The sequence below is a fragment of the Equus asinus genome, chromosome 8 (assembly GCF_041296235.1).
Source record: "Equus asinus isolate D_3611 breed Donkey chromosome 8, EquAss-T2T_v2, whole genome shotgun sequence".
Classification (NCBI taxonomy): domain Eukaryota; kingdom Metazoa; phylum Chordata; class Mammalia; order Perissodactyla; family Equidae; genus Equus; species Equus asinus.
This window is the reverse complement of record NC_091797.1, coordinates 78,932,472-78,939,615: the sequence shown is the minus strand read 5'-3', so window position 1 is coordinate 78,939,615 and position 7,144 is coordinate 78,932,472.

Here is a 7,144-nt window from a genome sequence, read left to right as displayed (position 1 = left end):
TCCTGTGTGTCTTTTATTCTGCCCGCTTGGAGGTGGGCCAGCTTCGTGGTATTTAGCTCTCTGGAGTGGGATTGGAGGGCTGTGCTGTCAGCCACGCTGGAAGCGCCTCGGCCTCGGCTCAGCATTAACTTCCTTAGGGTCTGGTTTCTCAGCTTTTCACGAAGCACCTACCAGCGGCTCTTAGCAGCTTTTCCCCAGTCAGTCCCTGAACAAGTCGGTACGAAACTACAGGGGTCAGAAACAACCAAACGGCTGTGGGCTCTTGGGGCCACACACTTTCCTCCCTTTTGGTGACAACATCCGTTCTTCCCAATCTGCCTAATTCTCACCCCCACCCCCATCATCACTGCTATCAGTTTCTTGTATGTCTAGTTTCTTAAAGCTTACAAGCAAATCTGACTATAGTTGTTTACTTTCCCCTTTTTTTAACCAAAACTTCATACACTGTACATACTATTACATAGATGACAAGGTGTTAATAACCTCAAGTATGCATACAGATAAGCAAGTACAGGGGCCGGCCTGGTGGTCCAGTGAGTAAGTGTGCACATTCCACTTCAGCAGCCCAGAGTTCACCAGTTTGGATCCCAGATGTGGACATGGCACTGCTTGGAAAGCCATGCTGTGGTAGGCATCCCACATATAAAGTAGAGGAGGATGGGCACAGATGTTAGCTCAGGGCCAGTCTTCCTCAGCAAAAAGGATTGGCAGCAGTTAGCTGAGGGTAATCTTCCTCAAAAAAGTACCAGGTAAGAATCGTTTTTTGCCGAGTCAAAGGATTTACAAATTTTAATTTTGGTAGATGGTGCCAGGCTGCCCTTTATAGGGTTTGTACCAGTTTATATTCATACACGAGAGTGCCCATTATCCCACAGGTACCCTAAACAATGGGTTCTCAAATTCGGGTTTGGTGTGTAGTTCTGTGCAGTAGGTAAGCTCCACCAGCGCCGCATTCCTCCATGCTCCTAAGGTCCGCTCCCCCTCCAGGCAACTGCTGGTCACATTTCTGTTCCTATTTTGCCTTTTTCAGAACGTCACAATATGCTTCTTAGCGTAATATTTTGTAGATTGTCCACGATGCAGTAATCCTTTTGGTCAGTTAGTATTCCATTCTATCAGTGTATCACTATCCTAAAATTGGCTCATTGAAAGACATTTGGGTTGTTTACAATATTGGAGATTATGAATAAAGCCACTGAAAACATTTGCATACACGTTTCTGTGTGCATGTATTTTCATTTCTCTTGGACGAGAAAATGTATAGTAGGATTGCTGGGTTATACGGTAAGTGCATGTTTAGCTTTGTAAGAAACTGCCAAACTTTTCCATTTTGCAGCCCACCAGCCATGTGACAATTCCAGTTATTCCACCTCCTCAGCACTTGGTATTTTCAGTTTTTTGGTTTTGAGATATAATTGACATATTAGTTTCAGGCATACAGCATAATGATTCAATACTTGTATATATTGCATAATGACCACAATAAATCTAATTAACATCCATCGTCATATGTAGTTAAAAAAAAATTTTTTTTAAAGATTTTATTTTTCCTTTTTCTGTCAAAGCCCCCCAGTACATAGTTGTGTATTTTAAAGATTTTATTTTTTCCTTTTTCTCCCCAAAGCCCCCTGGTACACGGTTGTATTTCTTTAGCTGTGGGTCCCTCCAGCTGTGGCATGTGGGATGCCGCCCCATATGGCCTGACAAGCAGTGCCATGTCCACGCCCAGGATCCAAACCAGTGAAACCCTGGGCCGCTGAAGCGGAGTGCACGAACTTAACCACTCAGCCGTGGGGCCGGCCTCTAGTTGTGTATTTTTAGTTGTGGGTTCTTCTAGTTGTGGTGTGTGGGACACTGCCTCAACGTGGCCTGACAAGTGGTGCCGTGTCCGCGCCCAGGATCCAAACCAGCGAAACCCTGGGCCGCCGAAGTGGAGCACATGAACTTAACCACTCGGTCATGGGGTTGGGCCCCAAATTTTTTTCTTGTGATGAGAACTTTTAAGATCTACTCTCATCCCACAACTAGAAGGACGTGCAACTAAGATATACAACTGTGTACAGGAGGGGTTGGGGGAAATAAAAGCAGAAAAAAAAAATCTACTCTCAGCAACTTTCAAATATGCGATACAGTATTATTAACTATAGCCATCGTGCTGTACATTAGACTCCAATGTTTTTTTTTTAGTTCTAGCTGTTCCAGTAGGAATATGTGGTAGGCTCTGATGCATTTTTGAAACAAATCCAAACATGTCACTTCTGGCTATGACCCTTTAGTGGCTTCTTAGGTTCAGTTCCAAAATGGTCATGGCCACGAGGCCCTCTGATTAGCCCCTTTCGCCAGCCTATTCTTCCACTCTGCCCCTCAACGTGTCAAGTTTCTTTTAATTCCTCAAACTGGGTTGTTTTTTCCTGCTTCAGAGCTCTTGCACATGTGTGTGCTCTATTGGACTGCCCTTCCTGCCTTTCCACTCATCCCTCCCCACTGTGTGAATGGCCCCTACTGTGCTGGCTAAATACAATAGTAATTTAACTTCCCAAGGAGGGAGGGAACATCGCTCAGGCCAGTGCAAGCATCTGGTCCACTTGACAGATGTTATAATTGAATCGAGGTATTGTGGCTTATCAGTGTCTGAGCTTAGAGAGAGAGCTACCTTCAGTGTGTTGAAAAACAAGCATTTTGTTTTTCCTGCAGCTTCACACCAGTTCTCAGGTATAGGTGCAAGGATGTTCATTGCGGCACTAAAGGTTCCATCGGTAGAGGATCAGTTAGTTTACATCCATACACTGGAGTATAACGCAGTGTTAAGAAGAATGAAGTAGCTGCATAAGAACTGTTAGGAAGAGACCTACGTGACGTGTCCAGTGGGAAAAGCGAGTTGGAGACATAACTGGATGCAGTGTAAGGTCCTGGATTAGATCCCAATTTAGACAAACCAACAATAAGAGATATTTTGCAACAATTAGGGAAATTTGAATATGGACTGGCCACTAAGACGAAAAATTAAGTCAAAAAAGGTTACAAGATAAAATGCATAGTGTCTCATTTTGCTTAAAAACACGTTAAGTGATAGATTGTAAAAATGGCCACGAGAAATCTTCCTATCACTGTACATTAAGGCAGTGGCTCTCAGGTGTTTTTGGTCTCAGGAGCTCTTGATGGTCTAAAGTTATTAAAGATATGAATGAGATTTTTATGTGGGTTATGTCCATTGATATACCATATTAAGACTAAGAAATTATTAAAGTATTTATTTGAAAAGGACAAACCATTCCCCGTTAATACAATGTTTTTGTGAAAAATATTTTCCCAAACAAAAATTTATGAGAAGAATGGCACTGTTTTACATTTTTGCGAATCTCTTGAGGTCTGGCTTAGCAGAAGACAGCGGGCTTCTCCTATTTGCTTCTCCGTTCAGTCTGTTGCAATGTCCCATCTCAGGTCCTACAGCCTCTGGAAACTCCATGCTACCCTCATGAGAGAAAGAGTGAAACGACAATGTTTTAGTAGTAGCATAACATTACTTTCACTTTTTGGATTCACTTTAAGGATCTCAGGAACACAAGGATCCCTGGGTCATACTCAGAACCACTGTGCCAGCCCCTTTGCAATGTTCTGGAAGTGGAATCCATAACCCCACCTCTGAGATGCCTTCCTTTCCAGCCCGCCAGGTCGCTCCAGCTCTGGGGCATGTGCACAATGCTTAGGGCAGGCCTGCTCGACACTGACAGTGCTGGGAACTCCATGCCTGAGGTCCTACTTCCTTAGTGTTCCAGTGCTGACACTACCAGGAGTCAGCACAGACCCCGCAGGTTAAGGGCTCAGTCCCACAAGACTGCCTCCCTACTTCAGACACCTGTCACAAGTAGTGGATCCCCAGGTTACCCACAATTCTGTCTGATTTGGTTACAAATTGGGGGTTCCCATGATTCCTGCCTCAGGTTCGATAATTTGCTATGACAACTCACAGAACTCAGGGAAACATTTTACTTCTATTCACCAGTTTTTTATAAAGGATACAATTCAATGAGCCAGCCCCAGTGGCCTAGTGGTTAAGTTCAGCACGCTCCACTTCAGTGGCCCGGGTTTGGTTCCTGGGCACAGACTTACAAAACTCTGTTAGCAGTCACACTATGATGGCGGCCTACATACTGAAAAATAGGGGAAGATTGACATAGATGTTAGCTCAGGGCGAATCTTCCTCAGCAAAAAAAAAAAAAGAAGAAGAAGAAGAAGAAGAAAGAAAAAAAGGGATACAACTCAAGAAGAGCTGAAAATGGAAGAGATATATAGGACAATGTAAGGTGGGGTGGGAAGCACAAAGATTCCATGCCCTCACCCCATACACCACCCTCCCAGCACCTCAATATGTCTGCCAACCCAGAAGCCCATCAAATCTTCCTGTTCAAGAGTTTTTATAGAGCTTGACCTCCAGCCCCCACTCTCAGTCTGACTTAAGTTTATGGTTAGGGCTGAACGTTCCAACCTTCTAATCACTTGGTCTTTCTGGTGACTAACCCCATCCTGAGGCTATCTGGGGGTCCCACCCCAAGTCACCTCATTGGCATAAACGCAGGTGTAATCGAAAGGAGCTCCTTATGAATAACAAAAGGCCCTCCCATCACTCAGGAGATTCCATGGGTTTTAGGAGCTCTATGCCAGGAACTGGGGACAAAAACCAAATACATTTTTGTGTTACACCGCATTTCCCACCTCAAGATCTTTAACTTCATCACACCTGCCAAGTCCTTTTGCCATATAAAGTAACACTCTCTGGGGCCGGGGATTGGGACAGGGACATACTCTGGGGTCATTACTCAGCCTACATCACCTCCCAAGCTCTGGCCACCAGGGTTTGGGGCAGGATCCTGCTCCCATCCAGGGCTCTAAGCGTTGAACAGAAGCGGGTGCTACTCTCCCACATGCAATTCAAAGTCAAAATAGTGTCAAAGTGCAAAATACGTGTGAGGAAAGGGAACGATGTTGTACAAGCATAAAATTGGAATTTGAGAAAAGGGCATGTGGAATGAATCATTCAAAAAATATTCACTGAGCACAGATCAACTGGCAATGGCGTAGAGGCTCAAGTCATAGCTTTGGGGATTGCACGGACTTGCATTTGAGTCCTGGCTTTGCTGCTCATCCGTTTACCTTTCAGATAATCAACACAATAATAACGATGGCAAATGCTGTGGTCCTGACTATGTGTCAAGCAGTGAAAGTATACACTTTTTTTTAGACTTGTTTTATTGTGGTAAAGGTGCCATTTAAAAAAATCTTGTGTGCAGGTCAGTGGCATTAGGTACATTCACATGGTTGTGCAACCATCACCACCATCCATCTCCAGAATTTTGTCATCATCCCAAATGGAAACTTAGTTATAGGAGCCTAGCAGAGAGTTCCTTGTTGGACAAAAAATTTCCATGGGTAAATTTCTAGGAGTGGAATGATGGATCAAAAGGCCTGGTCTCATTATGACTTTTGGATACGTGTGGCCAAAGTGCTTGCCCAAAAAGATCATGCTGATTTAAAGTGCCACCAGCAATTAATGACGTGATTAGACCAGAGCTTCACCATCCCTGGGTTCAAGTTAAAAACTTGTTCGAATTAATAGGTGAAAAATGGTGCCACGGTTAATAATAGTTAAAACTTATTGAGAGCTTCTTACATTCCGGGCATGGTGCTGCTCATATTAACTCATTCAATCCTCACAAAAACCCTATGAGGTAGGTACCATTACTGTCCCCCTATTTTAAGATGTGAAAACCACAGCACAGACTGTGGAATCACTTGTACAAGGTAACATGCAAAGGAGCTGGGACCCAAACCCAGACAGTGGTGATTCTAACACCACACAAGCATTTCGTGTAAATGCTTTTCTTCGGTTACTAAGTTTCCCTCATCATCCTCACGTTCATCTACCTGTCTATACACATCAGTTACCAGCATTAAAGTTGACATCCTTTGGGAAGCGTCTCCTTTTCTCAGACAGGTCCTTGGACTTCTCATCCTCTTTGGAATTACTCCTTCCAAGTCGCTGGCCCATCCTAAGCTTCACAGGGAGGCAAGCTGCTTGTCTCCTAGAGAGTTGGACCCCCAAACCTAACACATTGCTTGCACAAAGGAGGCTCTCAGTGAATATTGAATGAATGAAAACATATAGTGTTGGCTTTTCTCTCTTTTTTTTTTGGTGAGGAAGATTCGCCCTGAGCTAACATCTGCGCCGTTCCTCCTCTGTTTTGTATGTGGGATGTCTCCACAGCATGGCTGACGCATGGACTATTGGGGCGGCCCAAACGGAGGGTGCCGAACTTTAACCACTCAGGCACAGGGCCAGCAACCGCTTTTCCTCTTCCGCAAGCTCTACGATGGTATCTTTTGGCCGCTTTTCCTTTGTGGGGGCTGCGTCTCTTTTAAGTTTTTGCCCCAGGAAGGGTTTGCCAATTTGTAGGTCAGAAGTAGAAATTCTGGTGCAGCAAGGACTCTCGTGCCCACAAGGGGACGCTGCAGGACACGGCATTTTCCGGAGTTCCATGGTGCTGATTTCTCTGATGAGAACTGCTTTTAATGCTGCTTCATCTTCAGGCTTTTCATCAACAAGGGCTTTTATCCCTTAGTTATGGTAATTCAAGAGAGCTCCAAGGAGAATTTCTCCCTCTTCGTTTTCAAATATCTCTTTCATTCGATTTCCTTTCTCTGCCACCTCATAGACCCACCCATGAGCTGAAATAATCTTCCTTGAAATTAAAAAAAAGAAGAAAAAAAGAATAGGGCCTACCAGGTCACTTGGAAAAAAGATTTTGAGTAGGTGTGTGTGTTTCCTCTTTGAGCCCGTGATTGGTGAGATGAAAATAATCACTCTCCCCCACGGGTTCTGTCTGTGTGTATGTGTCTATTTAGCAGATGCGTGCATATTCTTTTTCCTGGGTGTTTTGAAAGGCCTTCAAAATTAACATGGCTGCTTTGTTTAAAGCTATTTCAAGCTCTATTAAGGCTTCTCGAGGACCACTTATCTTCACGCCACACTCACATTTTTGTGGACCCGATAAGGATTATGGACTCATTTTAACAGTCAGCTGGTGCACAAAAGCCAGCAGAAAAGAGAGATACTGCAAAATCCCAGAGGGGCCCCAGCTTGAGCTAA